This window comes from Sinocyclocheilus rhinocerous, unplaced genomic scaffold (genome assembly GCF_001515625.1).
Source record: "Sinocyclocheilus rhinocerous isolate Xijiao unplaced genomic scaffold, SAMN03320098_v1.1 scaffold31, whole genome shotgun sequence".
NCBI classification, from domain to species: Eukaryota; Metazoa; Chordata; class Actinopteri; order Cypriniformes; family Cyprinidae; genus Sinocyclocheilus; species Sinocyclocheilus rhinocerous.
The window spans coordinates 522,469-536,794 of NW_015638575.1; the positions used below are offsets into that span (position 1 = coordinate 522,469).

Genomic DNA, 14,326 nt, shown 5'->3' on the forward strand with positions numbered 1-14,326 from the left:
AGTCAGTCTTTCAGAAAGAGTGCCAAATTGTCTTTCCCCATTAAAAGCTGCTCTACATGGCAAGCATCTCGGCTTGACAGGCGGCTATTTTATAGGCCTGAAACATTCCTCTTTCCTTACGTCTTTTGCTGTACCCAACCCCCGTGACTGCCAACTACAGTAGCGTCTGTTAGTACATCTCAATCAGGTCTTCATGTTGAATTTGGGCTTAACTAACCCCACTCAAACAGCCATGAAATAGCAGAGAAAAAACTCACCATAAATCTTTACACAGGGAAAAAACCCTCAGACTCGTAAAAAAGGAGGGTGGCAAGAGTTGCGCTGATGGGCTGATCTATGTAGCCTCTCCTCTCAAAGTTACGCACAGCCATCCTCATACAAGCCCGCCGTATATCAGTCACGGGGGCTGGAGGGTCCGGTCAATGGCGGGGCCTGTTACATGCGACCCGCACAAAAAGGGCTCCTGTGTCGGCTCCCACAGGGTACCTCCAATTAAAATCCTTTTTTGAGAAATGGTTATGTGCGAATTGTACTTGGTAGGGGTATCTGCATGGAGAAAGAAGGCACCTCATTCCTGTGTGGCGGTGGGGAGTGATTGGGGCGGTTTTGGGTTTCTGTAAAACTAACGGATCATTTAGGGCTTGCTTGATGAAAGTGTATTCTAAATATAATATATTACGCCATAAATGCTTTGATTTGGCCTCAGTTTACACAAGCAACGGCCACCGCATGCTTCTGGAAATCTCTGGCCTCTCAATAATTCTTTGAGAAATTTGCATTGGCTGTTTCTCACTAATTATATCCCTCATGGTAAAAAGAGAGGAAACAGTGGCAGCGCAGTGCCTTAAAAGAGAAAAGCATAGATCACAGATCATTTTAGTGGCTCCTCCCACTTCGGCCCCACCCACTGAAACACGGCCAATCACAGGCACATTGCTCAGACCAGATATGTGGCTCACAGCTGCTGAGGAATTAGTGGGGTACAGCCAGTGCTCCCCTAACATTACTAATGAATCTCTTTTAGATGACTTACATGGCTTCACATGCAGCAAGTGAGCTACCCAGCCCCTGCCCTCTGATTGACCTCATCCCTGGCCACGTTTCTTCTTAGTAGTGACTGAGGGGAACAGATGGGGTACAGGAATACCCCCCTTTCCTTGCCCGCTTTACATTCTTTCTACCCCTCAATCAAATAACCATATAACCGCCTACCCCCCTTTTTTATGGAATATGACCCCTATCCAGTGTTGGGCAGTAATACATTACTTAGTAACGAGTTACTGTAATTTGATTACTTTTTTAGTAACGGAGTAATTTAACGCGTTATAATTTTCAAAATAATAATTAGAGTATAGTTACAGGCCGAGGTCTCTATACGTTACTGCCGCGTTACATTGCTGACAGAATGCAGTGTTTTATAATCTAGAGATCTAGATCAAGTGCCAGCGGATTAGAGACCTGCTCTCCCGCGAGACCCGAGCGCGGGACAAGAATATCTAAAACAAATAAATTGTTATTCATCTATTGCACAAAAGCAACATGAACTAATATAAAATATAAACGATTGGCAGGTGGTAGGCTATGCAGAGTTTCTATTTAGGCTATAACCATAGACTGTATAAAAACATGGATGTAGTGTCCGTGACATCACCCGTAGGTTCCTGAAGAGGTTTTTGAAGCCTAAAGTAGGCGGAGCCGGCCGTCGCCATCTTGGCAGCGCCGCGCGTCACTCCCGGATAATCGAAAATGGGCAAAAAGAAAAGGGCGGGGTGCTGAAACCAAACCCACCATGTGGAAAATAATGTGTTTTTTTAACTTTAAACCGCATAAACACATTTCATTACACCAAATACACAAAATAATGTTCTTTTTAGCAGCATCATATGACCCCTTTAATAACAAATATCTATCGGGAGCCTGTATACTGGGATTTCATAAATTTCATGGAGAAAAAAGTAACTAATTACTAATTACTTTTTAAATAAAGTAATCAGAACAGTAAGGTGATTACTTTTAAAAGGAGTAATCAGTAATCAATCATTTGATTACATTTTCAGAGTAACTTGCCCAACACTGCCCCTATCTCTCTCTTCTCCATCAACAGTGCAACTTTATTACTCTGTTCTAGAGAAGAGAAGTGTCGTTCACTGTGGAGGAGACATTTGTGTTGCTATCAGTCATGATATCTTATTATTCACTATATTGTTCAGCATGTTTAGATTACACAATGCATTTAAAAAAAATAGGTTACATGATAAATTGTAAAACTGATCTGGTGAAAAGAATGGAGGCATTTATTATGTAATGAGGGCATTTATTATGTAACTTTATGTATTTTTAATTTGTATTTTTTAACAATATCTGTATAGTGCTATTCTAATGTAGCCATAATATTAATATAATAAATACAAAACATGTACATCATAAGGCTAGGTTACATCGATAAGCCTATAATGGACCCTTTTCACAAGACTGTGATGACGCGTTTAACGGTCATCAGCATCGTAAATCCTCTAAGGTCTTTCATATTTGTATTTTTAAAAAATTGTATGTACATTTATAACACCATTTTTTTTATTATATCACATTTGCATCAAATGATAAAAAAACAAAACAGTTAACGCTAATGCCAGGGTGTTTCTAATGCAGCGTCTATGGGAGGGATGGTAAATTTGACATGGTTCTCTCTTCTGACTGCCGTTATCAGTCTCTCTCAATTTTTTTCCTTTTATTGAAAGTCATGAAAACACTATCGTGGAGTTTTTCTTTTGCTATTTGAGCAAATGGGAATGCAAAAAATATATTTCACTGCTATTCAAGTTAGCTCAACTATGACGACTTCCGCTGCTGAGAAACCCGGAAATGGTGGCAAGTGTCTTTATGATTGAGTTTTTGAACCATTCATTTAGAGGATTCGTTAAAAACACTGATTATTACAACAACAAAAAACGGCACACATGACATACTGAATTCGGAACCGCATAAAAGTACACTACTATTATAATTTACCATATCTTTCTATAGCAGACATAGTAAAAGTAGAGTGGTAGAATGCGGTTCAAAAATCACCAACGGTCTTTATAAGTGATTCATTGAATCATTCATTCGATTCATTCGCAAAAACTGAATCATTCAGGAACGAAACAACACTACTGCGTTGCTCTTCTGTGGATTTTAAAGACAACGTAACTGACAATATTGTGTGGTCTGAACTGTAAGTTACTCAATATTAACTTTTTGTTTATTGAACTGTTGTATAAAAGCAATATCACACTGCCTACTTATTAGGCTATTTCTAAGAAATGGCCCAAACTGCCATTCCATTGCTAATTAATCTAACCTGACGTTTTTGAATTAGCAACGCAGACTTGTTCTATCAGAAATTTTCTTATGTTATATTGTGTGTGTGTGAGTGAGTGTACAGTATATGTTAACAAAGTAGCCTACCTGTTTTTACGATAACACTGCCATAACAAGTGATTTTTACTTGTGATTTGTGATATTGCTGCTTTCATGAAACGTTATTTATATGTAATGCAACTTTCAACTTTTATAATGTATGCAATATATATCTTACATACATTAGCATGTTGTTCAAAACATAATTAATCTAGCTTTATTTAAAATGTAAACTTATAGCCTATATAATAATCCAGGATTGCAGGATGATTACTGGCCATTAGTTGAATGGGTAATTTGAGGATACATTTTTTTCTCCCTTATATAAAATGTTTGTGTAATTAAATTAGATTCATAAAACAAACTCTTTAGCCCCATGGAAAAAGTCAGAGGGCTTCTTATGGCCAGTCCGTTCCTTCTTACATCACATCCATGTCATCTTTCTCTTTTTATCCAGAAGCGTATGTATGGATTTCTTGCATTCAGTGTCTCTCTGCTTTCCATCATAGTTTTCATTTTTGATCGTTTTGTCAGATCTAATAGGCACATACACGTACACGCACTAACACACACACATACGTACAATTCAGAAGGAGCACAGCAGCTGAAGTGAGCAGGAATCAAAGAGACATTGGGGATTTTTAATGGCTCCAAATGGCCATACAGTGGTGACAGTGTAGAATCAACATCCATCCATTATCTCTGTATCCACTTCTAACTCAGCCTTCACGAACACACGCCCGGGAACACTAACACACACACACACTTACACTCAAACACAAGCAAATACAGACAGGTACACGCTCATCCAGAGAAAGTGTGTCACATTTGCTCCGGGTTTTCTGGAATCTCAGGCCCCCTCCTCACTCTCTCGCACTCTCACTTTTTATTGCCCCGTTTCCTCCTCCTCCTCCCTCGTTCTGTGGTGCAGAAATGTGTGAGGATCGCCACAGAGCAGCTGCTGGCAAGAGCTGCAGGTTCAGGCCAAAGAGAAACACATTATCCTGTTCTAAACAGGAAATGTCTTCTTAAATAGCCATAAGTAAAGGCTTCACTTCACAGTTGGGCCCTGGAAACACACAATTTTTTATTTCATGTCGAAAGCCGGCATATGTAAACATAATCACACATAAATCTAAACAGTTATTAGTTCACAGTCTGTCTTTTATATATCCTCATAGCACAGAGAACATTTGTGACCTGGAAATGTTGTGAAGCTTATCTATATTGGTGCATTATGTGCATGTACAGTGGTCCCAAAAAGTATTTGGACACCTTTAAACTTTTGAAATGTATACATGTCATGAGATAGCAAACTGATGCTAGTAAAACTAAGTAATGCTAGATTCTAGACCTTTTTTTAATTGTTTTAACTTATAAATATAGAATATTTATAGAATAATATATTTTATATTATATTATATATAATAAATAAATAATAGAGAATATAAAAAATAGTAATAGTACCTTGTAGAGAGAGAGAGAGAATGTTGTGATATATTTATAGTTTTATAATAATTAGGAATAATTATATATTGATATAAATGTATAAAAATATTTTTGTATTATACTATAATGCAATATTTTACCAGACAGATCCTCACAAATGATCATTTTTTTGTTTTTTGAAATGTATGCTCATATTTTTCTAGGCATTGTGTTGTACATATGAGTGTAATTTATTTATCAAAAAAACAAACAAAAATAAAACAATATAGGCCGGAAAGATCCAATCGGAAGATTGAAAGATCCAGTTATGACATTTTGTTTAAACATTACAAGGTCAAAAAAATTAATGGATGAATCGTTCACAATAAGATTTATAACATTTTCAAAATAGATAGAGTGAATTTTCATTCCATGCTGACTTAAAATAAATGCCACCTGGTTTGATATTTTATCATATAATGCAATTACATTTTTCATGCATTTTTAAGTGTAGCTTAAGTGTCCAAATACTTTTTGGGGCCACTGTGCTTGTGTATTTTCCGTATGCCGCTTATGAGTTGTAATGGCCCTGGTTTTGTGTTCGCCTGCCCATGAGTGAGCGGACTGCACACAGACAGTGGCTATCCACATGAAAGCCTTCACTGTCCCCACAATCTCGCCTTTGTTCTTACACTGGTCTGATCAAGGGCAGTCTTTGTGAGCTCCCTGTGCCCTGTCTGCGTGCACTTTCAAGGGGATATTTCTCTTCCATGTCTACTCCTTTGCTTTCTTCTCTCTCTGAAATTTAGCTCTGTAATTCTTGCCTTTTTCCAGGTAAATGAAAAAAAGAGGCACACGCGATTGATGTGTTTGGCGGTTGTAGGGGACGCGGTGGTGTGGACAGAGGAAAGTGGTTGAGGAATAAAGCTGTGTCTTCCCTTTGTCATTACATCCTCCTCCCCATTTGTTTTCTTTTTCAAGTGTCCTGAAACAACAGTGCGGCTCTTTATTTTCTGTAATGGTGCTGCTTATTTACTGTGAGTCATTGACTTTTTGCCAAAGCCACATTTTCCAGCAAGTTTTGAGCTGTAAACCGCACCAAAGGAGGGATGGAGTGGGGGTCATTCCTGCAGTGAGTGTAAATATTTGGGCACGGAGCACATAGTGGATGGCACTTTGTGTTCACGAGAAAGGAGTGGCATTGCCTTTGGACACAGAGCGATAAAACCATTCCCCTCTGTGCTCCGGCGCAGGAACTAACCCTTTACCCAGCTCTCCTTCACTGCTTAATTAGCTCTTATGTTTAGATGAAGCCCACAGATAGGCTGCAAGGGGAATAACTAGCACTCTGGGTCTCATTGCGGTGACTCAATATTCTGATCAGGTCTATTGTCTGTATTTGAAGATGCTACAAACAGGTGGTCTGGTCAGGCAGAATGAAACTAGATTTTTACATTTGCACAACTCGCCAACATGACACTGCAGTGTTCTGGGTGGCTGCTAGGGCATTTCTGTGTGGTTGCTAGGGTGGCCTGGGAGGTTGCTAAGGCATATCTACATGTTTGCCAGCAGGGCTGAAATGATTAGTCGGCATATAAAAAACGGTCGATTAGTAATTTTTGTCAAATAGTCATTTGATCTCATATGACATAATGTAAATACCTGCAATAACGTGGTTTGACCAGTGTGGCGCTGTAGCAGAAGACTGTATTCAGCCCTCCCGGCTGCAATCCAACAGAAGACACGCTCATTAGAAGTGCAAACGAAGCCAAACCAGTAGAGTGAGTGTAGGAAAGCTGTCATGTGTAAAGGCCTCAATATACTCATGGCAAAGTTCTTTTCCATTCTTCGGTTAGGTGTAATAAAAAGAAGTTCCGTATATGCAGGCAGCGATTTATTGTTAGCGAACTTCCCGACATTGCTGAGAGTGAGAGTTTAGATGAATGTATAAATATAAGATGCATGCTTTCCTCTCAATAACAGAGTAAACGCACAGCAAAAATGACAGTGGTGAGAAAACAGCAGTTAAGAAAGCATCTGATCATAGGCCTGAGGATATGTTTGCACCAGCTCTGCAATCGGCGCTCCAGTAAAGTCACGTCACATTTATTTATATAATACTTTATGCAATAGATTGCTTTAAAGCAAGCAGCATTACAGGATTAAACATGGAAAAAAAACTGTGTAAGTGTCGCTTTCAGTTTGAATTAAAACTTGATTTTCTGCTATAAAGCAGCTCTAAATGTATATGAATGTGTATAATATGTAAAACTCAATATTTTAACAAATTGCAAAAGTTGAATAATCAGACAAAACCTACTGATTAATCAGTGGAATAATCAACGATTAGTCGATTAATCATTCCAATAACCATTATATTAATCAATTATCAAAGTAATCGTTTGTTGCTGTAGACCTTGTCAGAGAAACAAGTTTTTGTGTTGAAGAGTAATTAGCCAGTGAAGTGAAATTCCTTATCGTAGAGTTAACAGAAGTTATCATAAGCATTGTAATATTCGAAGCGGATGTCATAACAAATGTCAGTAGACCTGGAAGATTTTAAAACGAGCTGTTCATTAATAAATTCAAAAGATCTTACCTTCATGCTGTGGAAATTAGAAACTTGAAGACAGAAGACAACGAGCACAGTGTTGAAAAGGGTCGGGGCTACATAAAGTCTATAGGATTGCTAGAATGTTCTGGGTGGTTGAAAGAACATTTCTGTGTGGTTGCTAAGGGGTTCTGGGTGGTTGCTAGGGCATTTCTATGCCGTTTCTAAAGGGTTCCTGGTGGTTGCAAGAGCATTTCTGTTTGGTTGCTAATGTTCTAGAACAGGGATCTCCAACCCTGCTCCTGGAGAGCTACTGTCCTGCAGATTTCAGCTCCAACCCCAATCAAACACACATTGAACCAACTAATCAAGGTGTTCAGGGTTACTTGATTACATGCAGGTGTATTGGAGCAGGGTTGGAACTGAAGTCTGAAGGATGGTAGCTCTCCAGTAACAGGGTCGGAGATCCCTGATGGTTGCTGGGTTATTTCTAGAGGCTATGGGAATGTTCCATCCATTTTATAATCTGTCAGATGAAAGTCACAAGTCCAATAGTTTTTTTTTTTTTTTTTTTAAGTAATAACACTCTCCCTCAACAAGCCACAGAGTTTGAGTTATCTTGAGTTACTCTTGTCTGTAACACAAACTGTGTGGGACATTTTTATTTAAATGTCTGTTTTGAGAAGCTTTTTTTTTATTTGAAACAGCAAGTAATTAGTTATGCCAAAGTTTAATACTTGAGGTTAGAGGTTTAGTATGAGCGATAGTAGTAGTGGTGCTATGGCTAGCACTACGAATATGTAAAATGCACATCGATTAAAAGGTTTTTATGAAAGCCAGCAAGCATGTAGTGAACATTTGTGCCCTGAACATCGCAAAATTGATTCAACCACACCCTAAAGCAATGCTGTACATAACCACCTCCATAGCCTATATCTGGACAAAAAGAAAATCAGACCTCGGATTGTCCACGGGGACTGTTTAGTGCAGTTGGAGCCTATTCTGTCAGTAACTATGATTATCAGCTTGCTGAGGTCATGCTACAGAAAGAAGACGGGCCTTGGGGTGTCAGAGGTGGGGCGCATATGCCCACAAGGTATATGGACCTGCACTTCTACAACATGTGGGTGTACTTATATGCGACCTTACCAGAGTCACCCCAGCCCTGCCTACCAGGGTTCTAATCATAGTCTCCATGTCCTCAAGCTACACGATGTGGTCAGCAGACATTCTGGCTGCAGCCGAGAAACTTCAGCTGCCCGCATAATTTTCTCCTTTTTTAACTGAATCTCGCCAGTGACCCCGGCCTGGCCTCTCGCTCACCCTGGCCTCCGCACTTCTAGCACCCGACCAAAATAGAGAGAAAATAAAACTAGAGAGACTCTAGTACAACGCAGACTTCCAGAGTTCAGCCAAACATTTTGTATCAAGGCAATAAATCTGAATTGTTATTGTTCGTCCTACTATTTGCAAGTACACGTCTGTGTGTCAGAGCGGCGCTGCATGCGCAAGCCACAGGTTGCACATTTGGTTTTAATTGCGGCCGTTTCAGTCCAGGGCAAATGGAAAGCACATGGAAACCCCTCCACCTGCCTTGAGTCAGCTACTGACAGAAACACAGCAAATCACACTGACAAGAGGAAGGGAGGCACTGAAAGAGAGAAAAAAACAATAGTGAGTTTATAGAGGGCGTGTAGTGAATAATTAATGATGGATCTGAAAGGAAAATAATCTTTAAAAGGTATCAGAACAATTAAGGCTTCAAGACTAATAAAGTGCAAGCGGACAAGTTGGTGCAGGTAGGGGGCGCTGTAGGGTCTGGGTTTTTCATTGGCCCCAAAGGATCCTTGTGTGCAGTTTGGAAATATGCCTATGCCTGGCTGCCTTGATAAGAAACACATGCAATTCAGACAAAGAGACTCCGCTTGTATGATTCCCTCTACTGAGGTGAGAACATAAACAAGCCGATTCAAATTAAAGAAGCCAGTGTCAAAATATTTAAAAACCCACCCAACCTGGGCTGAACCGATTTCAACAGAAACAAGACCCTTGCCTTCTGAGATACCGGCCTAGATGCTTGACAAAAAAGACTCTTTCTGATCTGGCAACAGAAGCAAGTGATGAAAACTGTTTTATGGAAAGATAAAACTGTAAAGTGATTACAAAGAGTAAGAAAAAATATGACAGATTTCCATCAGCTTATTGTTATCAGAAATGCCTTGGAATGACCTTGATGTGCAGTTCAAATCATGCACTGCGTTTTATGTAGACAGGTATAGGGAATGGTTCCTGCATTTCATACTTTGAACCTTTACTATTTAAAGGTGCCATAGAATGCAAAAATCACTTTTATAAGGTGTTTTAACACAGTTGTGTGGCCGCAGTGTGTGAAAACAACCAGCCTATAATGGTAAAAATCCACCCACTCATTGTTTTATAATCCCAATAAATCATAAACAGTCTCTCCACACTAGCAGTTCCAGATTTCTCACTACTATGACGTCATACTCGGGGAAAGTCCCGCCCATTTGTGACTCTCTGCCCTATTAGCATATACACAGTAGTGATGCAAAGTCCGATTCATTTCCGCGAACCGGTTCTTTTCGGACAGATTGGCTCATTGAACCGGTTCAAAAAGCCGATTCATCGGTTCCTGAGGTCATTAAGCAATAACGTCTCTTCGCATTTCTTTTCTAACAACTCAGTGCCATGTTGTATCAATGAAAAATTCAAATAAGTCATTTGTGTCAATGCATATTGAAACATTCAAAAATAAAGTTAATTGTGTGAAAGCATATTGGTGATTATTGCCATATAATTCACTTAAGTTAATGGTGTTTGTGGTCACAGTTTCATTCGCGGATCCTCAGATACGACTGCCTGAGCAATATTGACAAGCCTACAACTTGGATAAGATTCCTTAAAGTTTAGCACCTACAGCACACTTTACAGACATTGATGCACAAACACGGATATGTTCTACATATCTACAGTATAAAGAATGAATAAACCAGTCTTATAAACTCCTTGATTTCGCTTTTAGCAACTTTAAATATAATATGCATGCACAATAAACTATTGTAAAAATCACTCGACAAAGGCTTTTGCAGGTTTTAATAAAATGTAAATTAATAACAGTCAGTCTAATAAACAAGCATATTTTTAAAATATTGTATCAATGCATTCTATGGCACCTTTAAAGGTCACTGGCATTTTTACCCTCCATGCATAATGCATGCTTTTTTCATATGAAGAACATCGTGTGTTGTGTTACCATTTACAGAGGCAGAAAGTTATCATCTGTGAGGCTAAAGTGTTTTTACTACTAAAAATAGTGTCTGTGGGAAAAATGTCTATTTGCCAGCAAGTTTCATTCATGCTGGGTTTGACTAACTATGAACAAGCAACCTTTTACAACAGGTCACGGATTTGAAAAGTTCTTGGAAGCTTTTTGGAAATTGGAATGCACATACTTTTTCCAAGTCTGTCACATAAAGTGTATTCTGCACACTGACATACAACATGCTTAAGGGCTACAAATACTTAAATTTTTTATTTTTCTTTCCAAGACTGGCTTGTAAATGCCGTTTGCCATGTAAGCCCGTTTCCGCAATAGAAAAGAATATTTATGTATTTTATTACCGTGACAGAGTACAGTAATTGTGACTTTATTTCTCACAATTGCATCTTTTTTCACATAATTTTTATTTTATATCTCACAGTTATGACTTTGTATTTCATAATTTCAACTCTATTTCTCATGGCCGTAACTGCTGCAATTGTGACTATATTTTAAAATGTGAGTTTACATCTCACAATTGCAACTTTATATCTCATAACTGCAACTTTATTGTAATTGTGGCTATGTTTTGTAATGTGACCTTACATCTCACAGTTGTGACTTTATTATACTTTAACTCACAATATGATGTTATATATCAAAATTGTAACTTTTTACTTTAAAAGTATACATTTGTTTCTTGCAGTTATAACTTTATATCTTAAAATGTTACTATATTTCAGTTGTGAAATTGTGATTTTTAACTGCAGCTTAATTGTAATTGTGACTGTTTTAAAATGTGACCTTACATCTCACAGTTGTGACTATATTATACTTTAACTCATAGAACATGATTTTATATCTTAAAATTATAACTTTATACTTTAAAATTGTAAATTTGTTTCTTGTAATTGACTTTATATCTCAAAATGTTACTATATTTCACAATTGTGAAATTGTGATTTTTTATAACTGCAGCTCAATTGTAATTGCAACTATTTTAAAATGTGACTTTGCATCTCACAATTGCAACTTTATTTCTCATGACTGCAACTTTATCATAATTGTGACTTTGACTTTGCATCTCACAATAACTAACTCACAATAAGATTTTATATTTCAAAATTGTAAATGTATAATTTAACAATGTTAATTCATTCATTGTAATTGTGACTTAATATTTCAAAGTGTGACTATATTTCACAATTGTGAAATTGTGATTTCTTCTAATAACTGCAGATTTTTATTTATTTATTATTGTGTGGAAACAGGCAAAACCCAGTAGTGAAAAATCTAATCTAATCTATGCAATCACTTTGTGCAATCACAGAGTGTCTTATTTAACTATATTAAAATTGGAGTAGTTTCTGCATTTTTTTCTGGCTACAATTATCTTAAACTCAACTTAATTAGGGGGCACAAGGAGAGCTTGCATTGCGTCCGGGTCTGGCTGCGTACATGACTGATCCCTGTGATCCTCTTATCAGTGCACCCCGGTCTCATGAAAATGCATATAAATAGTACGTCAAATAAAAACGAAAACTTGTGGTATTGATAACGCAAAAATGGACTTTGGCGTGCATATGATACGCATGTGTTTGGCGTGCATACGCAGAACCATCGCGGCCGCAAATATCCGATCAAATGGAACACCACGAACAATATAAACATCAGAAATAGCAATAGCATTCATAACATATAATAACTGCATACAATAGTGTTCAGACTTACTTGTATTATATGAACACATTACAGAAAACATAGCAGCAGCATAAACAAAGACAGACAGCGGTCTTCACTGGCAGGTAACACTAATAATCGTCCCTCTAGGAAACATGAAATGAACTTTAGTTCCTAGTTCCTAAAATAGGCTTTCTGACACAGCCGCCCCCAATTATCTGGCAAGATAATTGAATACTCTAAGAAAGTCTATCGGGGGTGCTCGTGTCATTGTCCTCAAGATGAGGAAGAGGGATCAATCGCACAACTGGACGAGTGTAAGTTTTGTCTTTAACCTTGACTCTGACGATACGAATTCTACCGTCAACTCCAGGTAAGGTCTCTGTTACGGTTCCTACAGGCCAGAGTGAGCGTGGAAATTGTGGATCTACAACAAGTACGACTTGCCCTACTGTCAGTTCCCTGCCCTCGGTCGTCCACTTGTGACGTCCCTGCATGTCTGGGAGGTATTGGCGAATAAAGGCAGCCCAGAAACAATCAGCCAGCACCTGGCTATGTCTCCATCTTCGTCTTCCAAGCAGGTTGTTAGAGTCATACAAGACCTGAGGTAGCGAGGCATCTCGACGACCCATAAGTAGTAGGTTTGGAGTCACAGGGTCCACATCCACAATATCCGAGGATACGTAGCCAAGTGGCTTGGAGTTCAGGATGCTTTCAACTTCTACCAAAAGGGTCTGCAGTACTGGTTCCGGCACTGACTGCTCTCGGAGGATCACACGGAGTGCTGCCTTAACTGATTTTATCTCGCGCTCCCAGGTTCCCCCAAAGTGAGGAGCATTTGGGGGGTTATGGCGAAACCGAATTTTCTGCTCTACCAGCTGTTCCCGTAGCTTTAGTGACATGGCTTCAAAGGATTCCAGTAACCCCCGATCACCTCCAACGAAGTTGGTGCCATTGTCGCACAACATCTCCATAGGCTTGCCACGTCGGGCTATAAAACGGCGCAGGGAGAGCAGGAAAGCGTCACTGTCCATATGCTCCAATAGATCCAGATGCACACAATGTGTCGTTAGGCATTTGTAAATAATTTCCCACCTTTTCACTTGGCGGCGCCCAATTTTGATTGCGAATGGGCCAAAGCAGTCTATGCCAGTAGAATAGAAAGGTGGCTTATACAGATTTAACCTGCAGGGGGTAGATCTGCCAGACGTGGGGTTTGAGGCTTGGCACGCCAGAACTGACAGTCTCGACAGGTGTGCTGGTGTTTACGAACTGCTTCTCGGCCTCGAAGTATCCAATACTGGCGGCGCCGTTCTGCTAGAACCCTTTCTGAGCCAGGGTGAAGGAGTCGTTGATCTGTCTCCTTGATCAACAGCTTAGTGATATGATGGTTACGGTCTAATACAATTGGGTGTATGGCCTCTAGTTCGAGGTCACTAGCACGCCGTAGCCATCTGCCCACTCTAATGAGACCAGTGGCATCATCATATTCAGGGGCAAGTGAGCCTAAGCGACTGTTTTGTGGAACAGGATGTCCGGCCTTTAAATGTCTAACCTCAATAGGAAAGGAGTCCATTTGAGCCTGTGCCAGAAGTAGCTTTTCCGCTTCAATATATTCAGAAGCCTCCGTAGGAGAGTCAGTGTCAGTGGTAGCCGCCCCATGCAGGGATCTAACAGTGGCCTGGACAAGCTCTTGCCATGTGTGGAATTGGCTTAGATCCTTCCAGAGGTCTTGGATGATAACCTTGGCCCTGGTCGTGAACGGGATAATGAACCCCAAAGGGTCATACTGACTCGCCAAAGTTTTATATATATTCCTCATGGTAAGGCTGGACGATATGGCCAAAATTGATATCACGATATATTTCTTAATTTCGGTCGATACGATATAATTCCGATATCGATATGAACACTATTTATCTGAAATAGAAATCTTTTGTAACATTATAAATGCCTTTATCATCACTTTTGATCAATTTTAAGCATCC

General features: G+C 39.2%; 1 protein-coding gene across 1 annotated transcript in view; it reads right to left on the minus strand.

The window, feature by feature from the left end:
• The window catches only part of LOC107749860 (putative sodium-coupled neutral amino acid transporter 10), a 39,236-nt gene extending 31,532 nt beyond the window's left edge, over positions 1–7,704 (minus strand). Inside the window, exon 1 of the mRNA XM_016565064.1 lies at positions 7,427–7,704. The gene's annotated coding sequence lies outside the window, so the exon portion shown is untranslated. The remainder of the gene's footprint in view (positions 1–7,426) is intronic.
• Positions 7,705–14,326: the final 6,622 nt, after the last annotated feature.